Here is a 17,693-nt window from a genome sequence, read left to right as displayed (position 1 = left end):
AGACCTCATTGCTATATGCATTGAGGTCTACGCACTATCGTTTTTCAAACAGCCAATAAGAGCTCGAGGTTCTGACATCATCGCAATTCCCGTGCAAGAAGCAGACGAACGTTCACTCCGCATTGCGTAGCTACGCAACTCAGGACGACAAACAGACCATTGTACGGAGGGAAATCGAGGGAGAGGGGGTGACGAGAGCGCGAGGGTACGTCGGGGCGCCGAGCTCTGATTGGAAGGATTAGGGGGTAGACGCAAAGGCTAGCTGCATTAGTCTCGATCTATTTGGCTTTTGCATAGCCCGTCTGCAGATAGGACGCGCGAGCGCCATCCAAGCAAACAGGGAGACACTGTTTTCGCAAAACTGCTTGCGGAACTTACCTGCGTCTCCGGCTGTCTGCAACCTGCTAACATGTTGGGTAGTCAGTGGACTCGCCAGCACAGCGCATAGCAATTGTTGAGTCCGTATAGTCAGCGGACCGCCGATCTGTGCACTGCGTGTGACGTAAGCTCGCGATTGATCGGAAATAAACTCAGGGTGATGAGACCGCATGCCTCTCAAGTGCTGTAGCCACGAATACTTGGTTCTCTTTCACAACAAGGTGGCCTCGTGCGGATCACCAAAGCATCCAAGAAATGTTTAAGGAAGTAGTCCACTTCCGCTTATACACTGACTCAGTCGTTGTTCGTATTCCGAGACGAAAAAGAAAATTTCTCAGCGCGTGATAAAGAAACGGCAGCTGTATTTCACCTAGGACCTGCTCTCACCACACCACAAAACTCATATTGGTGCGACGTAAACAAACCGGGAACTCATCCGCTGCCCAGTGAACCTGACAGAACTAGCTTTTTTCCCCACTGTTGCGAGACTTTTAGAGCGCAGCTCTTAGGCGCCCGTTTCTGGCTTGAGCGGCGTCGCCGTCGGCGTAACCAAGGTCACCCCAAGGTCACGTGACCCCCCAAGGTCACAGGTCACGTGACCCCCCAAGGTCATCCCGAGGTCACGTGACCCCTCCCAAAGTCACGTGACCCCCCAAGAACACGTGACCTCCCGAGTTCACGTGACCCCCCCCAAGGTCTTGTGACCCCAAGGCCATCCCAAGGTCACGTGACCCCCTCCCCGAGGTCACGTGACCCCTCCCAAGGTCACGTGACCCCTCCCAAGGTCACATGACCCCTCGAGGTCACGTGACCCCTTCCAAGGTCACCTCAAGGTCACATGACCCCCAGAGAGAGAGAGAGAGGAGAGAAAGATACATTGCAAGAAATAACTGTGTAAAAGGACACAAAAGAGCTGGGCAGCTCTTTTGCCACACAATATCGGTTTTCGTCTGCTTCTCTGCTTCCTTAATGTTCGTGAGAAAAAAAAAGAAGATATCTTTTCAATTTTTTTTATTCTGTAAAATGACTTAATTTCTGTTGCCCAACCTAGGAAAAAAAAGTTTTTGTTTTTAGATACGTGAAACAAAGTTTTTGTAAAAAAAAAAGCGGATTTCTCTTTTGGCAGTGTCGGGAGGTTCTTAAAGTACATTGTACTCAAAGTACTACTCCAAGTAGGTTTATTAAACTTGTACTTTACTTAAAGTACATTCTCTGGGTATGTACTTGTACTTTACTTAAAGATTTTTTTTTTCTGGTACCTTTCGAGAGAGTACAATTCCCGATTTCAAAGTATATTCCCCAAATTTGATTTTGTAAAATTTGTATCACGAAATGATACTTTGTCAACTCTGAAGAAATCCTGGGAGGGATATCCAGCTCTCACCAGAACCGTGAGCAGACGACGCATCGCTCTGTTTGTTCTGGGGGGCGGCTTTCCCGTAGCTTTTTGAACTCTCGCTACTTCTGGTCGGTCAGCGCAAGCAGTAGCAACTTAAATATTAGGAAGACAAAATTAGTCATAATGTAGCACCTGAGACTGTGTGGTGCGGAAAAATTAAATTTTCAAGCCGAAGCAAAAGACAACAGAGGAGAGCGTCACAATGTTTTGAGACATTCTCTTTTGTCTTTTCCTTCTATTTGAAAGTTCCTTAATTTTTCGCACCTCAATCTCAGGTGTCAAATTATGATTAATTATCACCAGCTCGCTTGCACACTCCCTGCTTTTTTTCTTTTATTAAGGAGGGGGCACTCCTTTACAAGAGGATTGCTTGCGGAAGCTACGGGGCTGACGTCATGCTCTCTCCTGGTACATTTAACCCCCTTGGGTGCAATAATCCAGTGCAAAGGCTGCCAAATTCAGAAGAGGGACTTCTGAATTTGGCTCCATTCCTGAAAATAACTACTGTGGCCACTTCTATCAAATACTGGGCCGCTGTTTTTGAAAATAGGTCATGCACCCCTGATTACCCAAGGGAATGCACACCAGTTAAAAAATCACTGTATAGGGGGAATGAAAGGGGATCATGAAAGATTGTGTTAAAATGCTTGTACTTTACCTTGAAAGTACATTGCATTTATAGTACTTTACTTCAAGTACATTTCACCCAGTGTACTTAGTACTTGGCTTAAAGTACATAACGTCTCATTTACTTTGTACTTTACTTCAAGTGCCTTTTCGATCTCCTTTACCCAACACTGTCTTCTAGAAGTTTGTGAAAAGGAGTCTGTTTTCCCCAGGTTGCAAAAATGTTCAATACCAGCGAAAAGCACCGCCTGGTGTTAACCTCGTTATTCAAGCTTTAAATACACTACAATGCAATAGCATATAGCAGGGGTGGCTAAACTGCGGCTCGCGAGCCGCATGCGGCTCTTCGCGAGTTCAAGTTTGGCTCGTGGCACCCTGGTATGCGCGCCCCCCTCCTCCTCCTGTATCCCCAGGACGATAATAGTTTTAGAATTAAAAAAGTACATAGTCTTAGCAGCCTTGTACTACACTGCGTACATACAGATGAACTTCATTTTGACACAAAGATGTGCCCAGTGACCCTGTTGTTCTAGAAAGAATTTCGAACCGTATATATATGCGTAACGTGCATGTACGTGCATATATGCATAACCATGCATGCATTAATTTTTGCTTAGCGGTTGAAGAATCGTTTCGCTGCCCGGTGTTATTTGTTGTCGACAGTTACACTTGTCCCCTTTGAAAAGGACAGCCCTCCATATTGTTTCTTGTTAAAAGTATCCCCCCATCTTTTGTTTTACGCCTGTGGCTCTCTGAACTTTTGTAGTTTTTTCTGCGGCTCTCACCCCATTTCACTCTGGCCACCCCTGGCATATAGAAACAGAACACACGAATAACAGCAACAAAACAGCCACACCAGTGACGCGCCATCCTCTACGAATGCCCATTCACCGATCGCTATATATGGCAGTGTTATTATTGAATTCGACTTGGCCGATTACCGCGATATTGGTCGCATAAAAACGTAGGGGCTGACCACATATTACTCCTACTTAATTATTTCTTTTAAAGCTTTCCGAAGGAATGATTTGTATCTCTTAATTCAGCGCCTTCAGAAAAGTCATGGTAGATTAATTAACTAAGATTCATTACACTTTTAATATTGACTCGACGAATCGTGTTAAAAATGCAGTATTGATTTTCTATACGCCCGTAGCTCACAAGTTTTGAGCAGCGCCCTAGGCGAGCAAACTAGAATATTTGGCTCGCGTTTTGAACGTGCGTCATCACGCTTCTCCACTACTGTTTCTTATAGGAAGTATTCACTGGCGGCCATAGCTGTGTGCGCGACTGCTGAGCGCGTGCTGAGCAGTCGCGCACGCAGTCGCGCATCTTGAGGGTGCATTCCGCACCCTCAAGATTGCCGGTCTTAGCAGCCTATTAATGTGGGCTCGTTCTGAGCATGCGCTCTAAACAGCACCCACAAATATGGCGCCCAGTGAATACTCCTTATACTCCGTTCCATTCGAAATGCCAGCGTAGCAGAGGCTTGAAGAGCGAGCTCCGAGCTTGCAGTGTCCCTTCCAAGCACGCGCCCTCGTGCAGTGCGAGCATCGTTCGGAGGAACATGATTTTGGAAGTAGCTTCAGCTTCGCTATCACGGAAAGTGAAACATAGGGGCTCACGGAAGCTATAAAAGAACGCAATAAAATATGAATGGGACGATGAGGCCACGAGCAGCATAACTCGTTTTTTTATTTTAGTCTTTTTTTTTTTTTAGACGTTTTGTTATCGCGCGTCTACAGATGCTGACAGATGCTTGCATTCGAACGTGGCACGTGCGAAATCGAACGTTAGAGCGCCGACTGGATAGTGCTGCCAGCATAACATGGTCGCGTCTTGCGGACGCGCCCGCGCCCCCTGCCCGAGAGCAACAGGTCTATTACGAATTATTAGATTTTAGTTATTTATTCAAGCACCGCGATACGATTATTCTCCCCTCTAACCTCATCCGAGCCTCAAAACACACGAAGAAGAGACGGCACTCGTGCAACCGCATTACCCTATTTGTATCTTAATTTGCCCGTATATTGCCGTAAATAAACACGCACTTCCGGAGACCTGCAACGGGCTACGCGTATACCACAAAAGTAGAAATCGCAGCTATCGCCGTGATTGTAATGTGGATTAACACCGGAATGCTCACTTTTTATATACTACACCATGTATGGCGAACAGACATTCCTTCCTGAAGTAATTTCTTTTCACTACGACTTCGTTCACTGATTCAATTATCATCCTTTTTTGCAAAAAAAAAAAAAAAGATTTAATTTTTTTAATCAGCGGAGTTGTTAAAAGCTAACTTCCCAAGTTTTGTGTCCGTGGACAAATAAATGTCGACACAAAACTCTGGACAGCTACCGCCGTCTATTAGCGACGGCGGCAACCTTTCCTGCCTATCCACTCTGGCTTGCCGACTTGCGGCCGGCCTTTATACTTTGTTTTATCCTATCGAAGTTTATCATGCTGCACCCATAACACGCCTACAATTGACTTATAACCATTTAGAACAGATTTGTGCGAATGCTAGCCTCGATATATTTGATGAAAAGCGTAAATTTCGACAGTGTGTTGAGGCTATTGTTCTTTCCTAACGTTTCGCTTTTATCCTGTTTAGCGTTGTATTTCTGAAGGAATAAGTGCACCACTAAGGAGGCGTCAAGCTGTTGGTGGGTCACTGAAAATAAGAATAAACATAAACATTACTTCATTCCCACCATAGTACAGCTTCGCTGGTCTTCCTTCTTTACCAGAGTGGAAAGGCTGAAAGTTTTTTTTTTACAGTAATATGACTTTGTTTGCTCTGTTTATTCACAGAAAGGTTTTTGTTTTGAAATGTGGGAATAACATCAGCTTCGTTTTCTTGCAGATAGTGGGACGTTTTGTAGGGTGTCGATTTACGGAGAGACGACTTTTTCTTTTTTATAATAAAACTCTGTTTTTTTAAACCGATAATACGATTATCTTCAGACTGTGTATCTGCAAAAAATTGTTTTTTTACGAGTAACATAAGCTCTATTTTTAACCGATAAGCTTCTCTGTATATTAATTTAACAGAACCGTTTCCCTATTTTGACCGACGTTTTCCGGATATTTTCAGTTACATTACAAAGATGTTTACAGTGTAGCGTAGGCGAACATGATGAGAAAATATTGCAGCTTTTTTGTGTCTATTTGTGAAACGTCCCGAGTTATGTGGTGCTTACTTTTTGATTACTTTATTATTATTTTTTTTCCCGATGGCAGTTGATAGCTAGGACAATTTGAAGTAAACCACATTCAGCGAGAAGCGGATTACTCCAAAATTGCAATTGCGGCCGGAACCCACACAAGGTTCACGTAGTTACCCCCCAAAAAGTATTAACGCGAGAGAAGTAAAACCTGCCCGTCTTTCAGAATCGTGCGTCCAAATCCACGTGAGGCAGATAAGAAACAAGTTAATTCTCTATCTCTCTCTTTCTCTGAGCAACCTCCCGAAACTACCCGAAACCGGTTGCTCTCTCACGACACGTGGACAATATATGCGGTGTTGTTGTATCCGCGGTCGTCTTTATTTCGTTTAAAAATAGGGTAATGAATACTTCCTTTTTTTTTTTTTACTTGATGTGCGAGAGAAGCCGAAGTTCTAGGCACGAGTGTGTTGCCCTGAACGATGCTTGCACTCCACAAGCGCATGCGCTCGGCAGGAATGCTGATACAATACCACCTTGAAGGCAAGGCCTGAAGCAATACCACTTTGAAGACAAGGCCTGTGCATGACGCCATCAGTAGTGGCTACACCTCCCCCGCCCCAAGCGGAAAACACGCTAAAACTCACAAAAATCAACGCAAAAAGAAAAATGATGATCGTGTTTATACAGCATAAAGTCGGTATGCCTTTGATACGCGGTGACACTGGCTTACGCAGCGGATGTGCAATTTAGCCAGTGCGGTACAACCGTTAGCCTGGGTTCTTTAACGTGCATCACGCAGTAGTGTTACACGACCGCACGCAAATGCGATGCTCATGCAGGTCGAAACGGGAAGAGCTGGGGATTGAACCTAAGATCCCCAGGTTCTGCCACCCGAGCTTCCGCTTCACGTGCTCCGAGCTGGTGGGAACTAAAGTCACTAGGTCTGGAAAGAAGCGCCATTGCCTTCCCGCCTGCTAGCCCGACACAAACACATACCAACATAAAGACGGCAAAACCCCTCAAGGTGATTGGCTCATTGCAGTCGGTTGCCATGGTGGTCGCCATTTCGGACCGATTCAAAGCTTCAAAGTTTCGAAAGGGTCTTCAAACCAGTTGCACCGAGATCGCTATGGAGCATCATCGCACTGAAAGCGTTTCTGGGCCAATATGAGCGTCTTTGGCACTGTGCATTCAATATACTTATCACTCATGCCTATTTCCCCATATCTCTTACAGTTATGTTCTTCTTCTTGCGTGATTCAAGACAGTAAAATTATTTTTCAATACCCACAAGCACTAACGTCGCGTGTGGTACCGTACATCTTCGTACCGCCATCACACGCAACGTCAGTGCTTGGGGACTTGGGAGCCAGTGAGAGCTCGGCGTACTGTCGTCACCACAACTTATGCAAAAGAATAAGCAGACGAGCTTGCGCTTCCCTAGGCAGTGAAAGTTTCGAAATCTCCCCGTGAGGGACTGCTGTCAGCTGTCGGCATCGGGCACTGCAAAGGATGGCATCGCCCTAAACAGAAGGACGTTGAGGCACCCTATAGTGTGAGCTAGACCACTTGGTGGGCTACCGTCTGTCGCAAAGCGTCAGTCGCCTACCTCTTGATGTCGCCACGTGTTAGTGTCGCAATCGTCAGGAGACGCTGCAAGATTTACTGGTGGTGATGCTGACGCAAGTTAGTAGGCGCTGCGTGAATCCACGAGCGATGGCGCTCGGAGGGGAAAGGCTCAGACGTCGGCTTCTACGTAAAGTCGGGCGGTGGTGACCCCCAGAAACCGGCTACTTTCTCAGGACACGTGGACCGCGTTGGTTGTCGATCCAGGTATCCGCGTTCATCCGATTCCGTCCGATAGCAACCGGCCTATATATTTGTTTCACTTTATGCGCATGCGAAGCCGAAGCTACGGGCAACACATGTGCGGCCGTAAACGATGCTTGCACTCGCTTGAGCGCGCGTGTTCGGCAGGAATGACGAGAACCGAGAGTTCGCCCTCGTATTTCCTGATACACTCGCATAAAAAGCCAAACGGAGTTTATGTAGAGGGTCTGAGGGAAAGGAGGAGATAAGGACACTCTGGGACGTCATAGCAGTGAGTGATCCCCCCCCCCCCCCCCCCCCCGCCCCCCCCCCCCCCGGTTTGATGACACCCCCCTATGAAATGTACCGCTGAATTCGAAAAACATCAACAACCGTAATATATATTCTGCGCGAAATCGTTTGCCTTCCCGAGCGCGCTGGCTCAAAACTGGTTCCTATGGGTAGTATTAAGTGGCGGCCATGGCTGTGTGCGCGGCTGCTCAGCTCGTGCTGATGGCCAGCTTACGCTATTCTTTTGCAACGCGCGTTCAGCACCATCATGATTGGCGGTCTTCATAGGCTATTGATGCGAGTTCGATCTGAGCGTGCGTTCTAAACATCGCTCTCGAATATGGCGTCCGGCGAATACACCCTGTATGGAGCCGGGATCCGGAGATTTCGGTGTAGGGCGCTTCGGTGCGGTCTTTTCGGTGCACGGCCTTTTCGCTGCACGGACCTTTCTTTGCACGGGCTTCTTGGTGCGCGGGCATTCGTTGAACGGACGTTTCGGTGTGGGACTTTTCGGTGCACGGACGTTTCGGTGCACTGAAATCTCGGTGCACGGTCAATCAAAATTGCGAGATTTTCTTTTTGTTTGGTTTTCTCTAAAAATAATAAACACTAATTTAGCCAAAAAATTTTTTTTTGCACTTCCTAATTTTGTAGATTCGGCCATCCATTTACGGTCCCTTTCTGATATACGACCTAAGGGTCTTTGTTAGGCGCAGCACTATCCTGCGGGAAGACTGGAGGTGTTGGTCGTTATGTTTCGTTTGCCGGTGTCTGTTTTCCAACGTACGCACTATTCGCATCACATCGTGTTTACGCGTCGGGTCGATAAAGGCGTTCTGGGCGACTTGTGTAAAAATATTGGCTTTATCAGAGGTATCTGTGTAGGAAAGACCCCAACAGCAAGGAGCTTGAGAATGTTGAAAATTGCCCGAGACTGTGCCACCCAAGCAGGGTCTAGTTAAAATGTCATTGGGCCCCAATGCATTCTTGACCAATCGGACGGAAAGTCACTTGCCTTACCGGGAAGCCAAAATGTTAGGTTCCAAAGCATAGTATTTCAACAACGAATCGCCAATCTTGGCTTGTGTATACGCGAAGATAGACTGTCTCCGACGAATCCGACGAGAATTGCCAAAACGTGCCTCACCAGGAATCCTCTTCTGGCGATAGACGGAAGCGTTTAAGTAAACGAACGACACGCCAGACACAACACGGAAACGTCTGGCGAAGGCAAACGTCGCGGAGGACATTCGGCATTCTAAGAGTATAGGAAAGTGATTCCCACGATGCTGTCTGTACAGTGGCGCATAATCATCGGTCACCCCCGGAGCCCCTCCACCTGGCGTTCTAAATCATAGAGTTATTACAATGTGCGCTAGAGGTTCAAATGGCGCTAGTGTGCTGCGGAAAACTAAGTAGACAGCCAGCAGACAAATATTCACTTCCGGTAATGCATTTCTATGGAAAAAAGTAAGGGAATTGTCTTTTTGGGCTCGGTATAAGAGCAAATATCCGCAATAATTGGTACGTACTAGGTAGTTGGGAACATTTCTCGGTCAGGCAGACGAAATAATTGGTCAGTTACGGCATTTTTCTTTCAAATTCATTGCACAAAAACGGTGCTAAAACAGCGTTGTACATGTATTTATGTGCACTGTCGGACAATGTTAGCGCCAACTTTACTAAAACACTCAGTTGGGAAACTCGCCGTCGAAACCTGGGCCGCTGGCGTCCACCGAGACCGAGCTAAATGCGACAACAGCGCCACTCTTTATCATTTGTCTATACTGTGGTCACCTTGAGCTTTTAGAAAGCATGTTTTTGGCGTAAAAACAAACGGAAAAGATTCTTTTTGTATGAAATATATTGGAGTTTAGTACAGAATGATGGACGCGTGATGTTTTTAAAATTTTTCGTGTGCAAGGTTTTGCGGCACAATTAATATTGTTTTTATACAACCATGCCTCAGCGGTGCTTTCAGGTAGCGCGTCCCGACCTAGGTGCATTTTAACTTCGACAGTAAGACGCGGCGCGTCCGCTGGGGGGACGGGGGTGGCACCCCTGTCACTTCTTCCGCTGCATCTGTTTCGGCGCCAAAATGGCCGATTAAAGCCGAAATAGACGTCACGTGCAGTTCCTCGAGTGGCCGCTGAGGGAGAAATGGCGGCGTTGTGTTCGCCATTAGCTCGGTGCTCGAGGACAGATCGGGGACACTTTTTCAGAGGAATCCATACGGCAGTTTCCCAACTGAGTGGTTCTATAGTAACGTTGGTTAGCGCGAACACGACGTCGGTGCTTTTCAGCCATGGGGGATATACGTGCAAAAGAAACGAAGGCATCTGGAGAACTAAAAGAGAAGGCAAGAACTACGCAGTAACACTGGATCAAAACTCCTTTTGCATGGACGATCAAAACTAATTGAAGGCCACGTTATACATTCCAATTTTATATGAGTAAGTACTGTTTTATTTTTTCTGATCTTTGCGAAGATTCTTGTTCTGCGTTCAAAACTTCACCCATACGCTCGAAAACTTTAAGAACAATAAGACTCATAAAGGCTGCCCCGCAAAGAAAATAATAAAAATAGACACCTTTCATTGCCCACATTATTCTTTTTTAATGTTTTAACCGCTCGCAAAGGTGCAAGACATCCAGATGTCATTTTCATATAGTGGCAGGACTGGCATATTAGCAATATATAAGCGTCACCGGAGTGCTGGCGAGCCTTGAACAAACCCGCTATTCCTTTAGATTGTGCTTAGAATCCTCGCTTGTTTTACACTCCTCTTGTGGAACAGAGGTTTGGGCCTGAAATATAGCGAAGTTAAACATCGTTCACTCATGTAGTTAAATGCGCTAATTAAAGCAATTCCACTTTTACGATGTTGATAAACGTACATACCATTTGGTACGACCCAAACAACAGAAGTGTTCCATGCTGCTTTCCTGCGAAGAGACAAAATACACGCGCGTTTTCCCAGAGGAATGCACAGGACCACCGCAAAAGTACACTCTAAGAAAAAATGGAGGAAAAAAGTAGCAACGGCGCGTCTTCCTCCCTCCTACCGACGCGCCCCCGAGCGGACACGAGAAAAGGGGAGGAAAGAAACGTTTTTCTCCTTCTCCAGGCAGACGGGAGAAAGCTTTCGCCCTCCCGACTCATCTTCTTTCGGTTTCGTTTTTCGAGCAGGTCGCGCACGTTGTTTAATAAATAGCTGATGAGTTGATTGAGCTTCAGCGGCAGCGAAGGCCGCCTGTAATTCCGTCTTCTAGTCTAAACGTGCAGAACATTTCGGTTGCATTGACGTTTTTATCACTATTTTTATCAAACGAGCAAACGAAGCCGCTAGAAACAGCGAAGTTCCGGAGCAGTGCCAGCAGCGCCACGTACACTGGGGGGGGGGGGGGGGGGGGGGGTGGCCGTCTACGGATTGCGGGACTCGCGCGGCACGGAACTACAGCACTACTAGCACTACAGTCACTACAGTAGCGAAACCAGCGAAACCACGCGGAACTGTGTCGACGTTTTCGACGTTATGGAAACCGCAGGCACTGCGTCCAAGACAGGCAGGTTTTGCTGCCGGCTGCCTGGGTGCCTTCCCCCCTGAGTTCGGTTCTGTTTCCGATGCCGAGTGCAACCGGCGTTCAACGTGGTTCTGTGTTCGTGAATGTGAGCAACATAGCTGCAACATCGTGATGGCAGTGTTGTGGGCTGTGAACAGAAGACTGGAATTATCGCCGATGTGACCGTGTGTTCGCGTATCAGTGGTGTAACAAGAAGATGAAATCGTAAACTGTTGGACATTGATGCCGCTGGTAGGGCCGTGATCGGAGGGGGCGGGGTGTCGCAGGTTGACGTTCCGCTTTACAATAAAAAGTTTAATACCACTTGAGGGATTACGTGCAATCGATCAACGTGCGGATAGTCATGTTGGAACGCATGGTCTGAACAGTAGAAGCTCCTACCGTACAGTGGCCAATGTGACTGTCGGAATTGTCTCGTCCCCGAGAGCGATTGCGCTCTGGGTCAAGGACATAACAGTACGAAATCGTGACGGAAAGTACGTATATTTACAGTATGAAATTTAGGCATTAAAAAACAATAGTAGGTAAAATCGAAAAAAGAAAAGAAAAAAGCTACCCTTTATTTTGCTGTTTAAATATACTACGGTTCCGGGAGAAACTGCCCTGCGTGGCGCGCTGGGATGAGCGCTAGAAGTTTTCGGGCTCGCCACGGCGTAGCTCCGTACACTTGACACCTGCCGCAAGTCGCGGCTTTGACTGCATTCAAGTTGATCGAAAAGCGATTTCTCAGCCCGTGAAGCATCACTTCCAGCTGAGGGAATATCCGCTCTACAGATATTAATTCAAGACGGCCATTGCAGCTTTGCGCGAACAGCACAAATAGAAAAAACAATAGAAATACAGGCTATGACGTGCCGTGTGGGGAAACAAACTCATGGCTTCGAACGCTTCGAACCGCATTAGAGCGGCTTGATTTATTGGCTTTCAAATAATTACGGCATGATCGAGCGTTTACTTTTTAATAAGAGATTCATCCCCTGAGCCATTCAAAATACTCTCAGAGGTATGACATTGCTGGGAAAAAATCAACATGCTGGGAATAGTTTTTATTGCTTAGGGGGTCACCGAAAAGTTCCGTAAGTTCAAAACGACCAGTATAAAAACGGAAACGCAGAGCATGGGTGCAGTGATCGGGTTAGTGTGGTGTCCCGTTGCATTGATATTTGTGTGTGCCGTGTTTTCGCTCAATGTATGTTCACCTGATGCTTGTAATAAGCGTAATGTGTGTATAGTAAGGATCTCCAAGCGCAGTAGGGGCCTGAGAGAAGCAAATTATTTTTTGTAGAACATGAATTGGGCGGTACCTAGCGCCACCTAGCCTAGCTACTTGCAATTACTCTGCTTGACCCCGCCATCTGGTGGCTAGCGATTTAACCTTCTTTCACGCTACGCGATACACAGCGGCTTCGAGTTTGTTCTTTCGAGAGCGGTTTTTGGTTTCGCGGATTGAGTTTGCCCTTCTCCGTGATGTGCGGTTGACGAAGGAATTGTGATTCGAGGTACACCAAAGGTAAGACGCAAAGTGCGCGAAGTAACTGGGTATCGGTTGTCTCCGTTTAACATCGCAGTGCTGTCGTCGAGAAGACTGAGTAACTGCTTTCGAAACGCAAGTTTCTGTACCTGTGGGGAGAATCTGGCTTCGGAAATAAACACAGTTTGCGAAAAGCTCGTGTTACGCTTCTATTTGCTGCTCCTCTCGTCCCGTGCAAGAGACGTAGCGTCCTCGTCAAGCCTTATTGGGCTCGATTTGCTCGATTCGAGGCCGCCATATTGAGATGCAAGCGACGGAGGAACATTGCTCCCCTGCTTCAGGGACGAAAGTTTCTCCCTTTCTAAAGGAACATAGGTTACAAGACCATTCCTCCCCTAAGGGAGGGCCATCCATACCCTTTTTTCTAAGAGTGTAGACTGGTTGCTATCTACTTCAATTTGCGTCCCGGAAGTCGCATAGACACTAGCGCCAGTTGAATTTCTAGCGTACATTATAAGAACTCTATGTTCCAAACTATGGCCTCCGAGATCCCGAATGAAGCGCGCGAACGCTTCTCTGGCGAACGCTTCTCCGAGAAGAAAAAGAGGAGAACGCGGCGTCTCTCCGCGGGGAGGCGCTCTCAACCCAGGCATCGAATTCGTCATTTCAGTGGTTTCAGTATTCCGTAACGGAGAAGAGTTCACGAGAAAGTCATATTCCGTCGAGTTACTACTGCCCAGATTTTTGTGTTTTTTGGTAGAACGGTAAACAGCTTCCTTGAAGAAGTAGGTAGAGGGGTTGTGATGCTTATTCAATTTGAGCTATTTATCTGGACATGTCGCTGCTAGCGCTACAAGCTCACCTTTTGATATATTTGACTCCAATCTTTTGCACGTATGTTGCGTGTGATGAATCCTCGAGGTTACCGCAAGTAGGGCAGTTAGGATTCGCTTTGCGATGCATCATGTAGAGTCGCTTCGCAACCAGCTCGGGCAACCGGCTCAAAGCCTGTGCAGAAGGCTTGCCTCAGCCCGTGTGAGTTCGCGGAGAATAACAGGGAGAGGCATGCCAGCCGTAACTCTGGGATGTGGATGTTGTTCGATGATGACGTCGCGGATGAACCGACGGGCCTCGTTGAGACGGTCCAACAGGAAGGTTGGTATCGGATCGTCGTGCACCCTCGCATCTAGCTGGTCTGCACGCCCGTTTCCTGGAGTTCCAACATGAGACGGGATCTACCGGAGGGCTAGGCGCCATCCCATGTCTTCCTCTGTTGCGGCTTCTAGCGCGACTCTCGCCAGCAGGGGAGGAATGGACACGAAAGCTTCCCGGATGGCAGAGGGCTCTGCCGTGGTTGATGACGGTACAAAAACTAACCTTCCGAAAGCATCACAGTTTATTTCGGGTACGGTGATTACCACGGTGGCACTCTGTTTGGTAAGATTTATCGAGGCGTCCGTGTAGGCCTAAATCCAATTCGTATAACCGTCGTCCAGGCACTGGAGAGCGATTGATTGTGCGACAGGCTCAGGAACAACCGCCTTGTGCTGTGGGATTGGAAGCGCATCTTCCATTGCCAGCGGAGGGCGTATAGAACGTGGCAGTGGAGTAGGAAGAAACTCAATTGGAGCTCCCACCTCAGACTCAAATCGCTTGGTCTGGCGTCAAAGGTGAGAGTTCGGGCGTGCGAGGAAATGGGTGCCAACTGTATCCACAAAGGGGAGGCTTCTGATGCGAGCGATGTTGTGCAGTGCTATTTCTTCTAGTCTCAAGGACGGCCATTCTTCCGCTGCAGTAAGAGTCCCAACGTTTTCTGCCGAAGGGGGAAGTCCCACGTAAATCCGTAGCTCTGATCGGTGAAAGACATCGATGTTTCTGAATGGTGTTTTTCCAACTGCTAGGAGTGCCAGCGAGTGGAACAACCTTGGCATGGCGAGGCCCTTGTAAAATTGAAGGAGCGCGTGTTGGGAAGCACGACAGGAGGAGCTGCTGTATGACGAGCTGCCGTATGGCCCATAACACTTATCGACATCGTTGAGTTTTGCGTAGTTGTGGTCTCCATGTCACCCTCTCATCAATAATGACGCCGAGATACCTCTGGCTTCTGACGCTCTTTACTGGCGTTCCAGCGATTTCGTCGGTGCTTGGCATGCTGTTCGGTAGAGGACAGAGGCAGTGTTCCTTGCGAAAAGTGTAAGGCCTAGTTGAAAGATAGCGAGGGATGTAGAATCGACAGCCACTTGCAGACGATTACGAATGCCGATGTCGTTCCTGGACGGTCCAACACAGCACTGCGCCTCATCATCCGCGTAGATTTCCATACCAAGCCGTAAAGTTCGACCACTAGCTGGAAGGTATCGAGGGAGGACACTCATGGGAATATTGAAAAGAGGGCTCAATACACTTCTCTGGGAACACCTTGAGCAATCTGTCGAGGAGTGCTAGTTGCGCCTGGTAATTTTACGCGCATGGACCGTCCAGAAAGGGAGGCCTCAATAAAGGTTGTGAATATGCCGCAAACCCCATATAACTTCTGAGAATGAAGGATGGTTGGATGTGGTAGTGTATTAAATGCACGGCTGATGTCGAAAAAGACACAGTGCACCATACGTACTGTGGACCTGGCTTCCTCTAATCATGTGACACGACACAGCAGTGTACCTCTTCATCATGAAGCCGGCAAGTTCAAGTAAGAAGGCACCCACCCTGTACAAGAGCCAGGGTAAGCGACATAGAACTATTCGCTTAGGGACCTTCCCAAAGCAGCTTGTCAAGGAAACTGGTCAGTATGATGACGCCTCTCCCGCTGGCTTCCCTTGCTTAAGTATGGGAATAACCGCCGACTTCCTCAATGCATCCGGAAGTTTAACCGTTCATCCTACAGATGATGTTGAGGTTTTCTTGTATGGCGGCATGGTGAACAGGATCAAAGTTCCTGAGCGACTGGTAGGTTATTGCATCAGGATTGAGGGCACTTTTTTTTCGACAGTGATCAAGTGGATGGGTGAGCTCCACTAGGGTGAACTCCGAGTGCGCTGCAACGACGCTTATCTATCTGGAGATTGTCTAATCGGAATTTGTGGCAGGTTTTTCAATCACTCTTGTTACTGCTTTGGAGTAATTGAGAAGCGGGAAAATTCGACCGCTAAATCTCTGCCACCTCCTCTATGGATCGACCGTACTTGATTGCGAGCCCTGCAACAGGGTGCTACGGAATCTTGGCCCCAGAAAGAGCTTGGGCGATCCTCCATGCGTGCCCGCCTCCACCATTTACATCGAGTAATGTACAACTTTTTTCTGCATTGCCATAGCTCTCGTGCCCAGGTGTGGCGTGGTATGCTAAATCCAGGGTTCACCTAGATATGGGGACACACGGTACAGACAAACTTTCTAAAACAAAACACCGTCTCGGTTGCACGCGGAAATGTGACCACCTCTACATTTGCTATGTCTGATCACAAATTGCAGACAACAGTTAAACAATAGAGATTTCTAGAAGAATTCTTACAAAGCTGTTTGGCGACTCACTGTGCACCACGCAGTGCGGGACATTGTGGGACCATTCCGATGTACGCTCGGGCTGTCCTGTACGCTTGGTACAATCTGGAAGCTGCGCGATCCATTCTTTCTTGCCACTGTGACTTCAGAGCACAGAGAAAACAGGACGAGCACACCACAAAAGCCGATGTTTTGTTGCTGTCTCGCATTCTTTGCATTCTGAAATCGTGGAACGCGAAATCATTGTGAACCGTCCCTTCTATAAATGGGCACTATTTCCTGCGCCGTAGATTTGATCGCTACAATGCGCCTAAAACACGACGGGTGCGCTGCATTTTTGCGGAATGGTCTATCAAAAAACGCCGTTTTTTAAAGTCATTAATTCCCAAAATTTCACAACTTCCAAAGCTATTGCCTGAGAAATAAAAAAAACAACAACACCAAAATAACAACAACAACAACAACAACAAGAAAACAACAACAACAAAAGCGAACAACAACATAGTATTAAAAATCAAACAAGTATGTCAAAGAGTTGGATGCGCGTCCGTAAAACGTAACCGATGGGTCACTGAGTGAATTATGAACCAAGAATCGCTCAGCTAAAAACTTCATTTCGAAAATATTCTTGTAGCGAACACCCTGTAAATGCAGTAATTATTCATCTTCAACTAACTCGCGGAAACTTTAGGGTTATAAGCCGATAAACACCAATAAATATCCGCCAGGGGAAAAAATGCAAAACTAAAACAAACGAACAGTGTCAAATGCTTGAATGTTTGTTACGTATTCGCACTTTGGACCGTTGAGACTCATTGCACTTGTTTTACAAGTGTCGTATTATAATAAACGTGAAGCTCTATGAGTGCATACACATTGCTAATTGAGCATGGACTCCCAGTTCTTTCTGATTTTTTGAAAGGCAATCACCGTTTGTAGCGTCACTACAAAAACAAATCCCCAAGATACTAAGATTTCTGAAGAAAGAAAACAAATAGCCAGCGAAATATGTTCGCTGAGTCTCCTGACAAATAATCACTCGATGATATACGGCATATTTGTGACATAATGAAAACGTAAATTATTCGGAAGTAGCTGGCTATCCCATTTCTCACTGTCAAGCGCAAAACAACCCCCTTGCTACTGTCTCGCCATATCTTTTCCTGGTGTCTACACGCGAAAACATAAGTCACGTGATCGTACTGGTTTGCCGAGTAAGAAAAAAAGATTTAAGCTTGACGTCTATACAAAACTTGCCACGATAAACGCGAGGGCAATGCAGGCGAGTTGGTGCTCGATTTAATAAATAAAAAGTTGCGCGCAAAAAACACAGGGACAAAGAGTGAAGAACGTGGGACCGAACGTTGAACTATCAACTGAACATTTATTGAAAAAACAGCTCGAACAATTTGATAGTTCAACGCTCGTCCTGTGTACTTCTCTTTTTGTCCCTGTCGCTTGC

Source organism: Ixodes scapularis, unplaced genomic scaffold (genome assembly GCF_016920785.2).
Source record: "Ixodes scapularis isolate PalLabHiFi unplaced genomic scaffold, ASM1692078v2 PGA_scaffold13__105_contigs__length_92229423, whole genome shotgun sequence".
NCBI classification, from domain to species: domain Eukaryota; kingdom Metazoa; phylum Arthropoda; class Arachnida; order Ixodida; family Ixodidae; genus Ixodes; species Ixodes scapularis.
Note: the sequence above shows the minus strand (reverse complement) of the source record.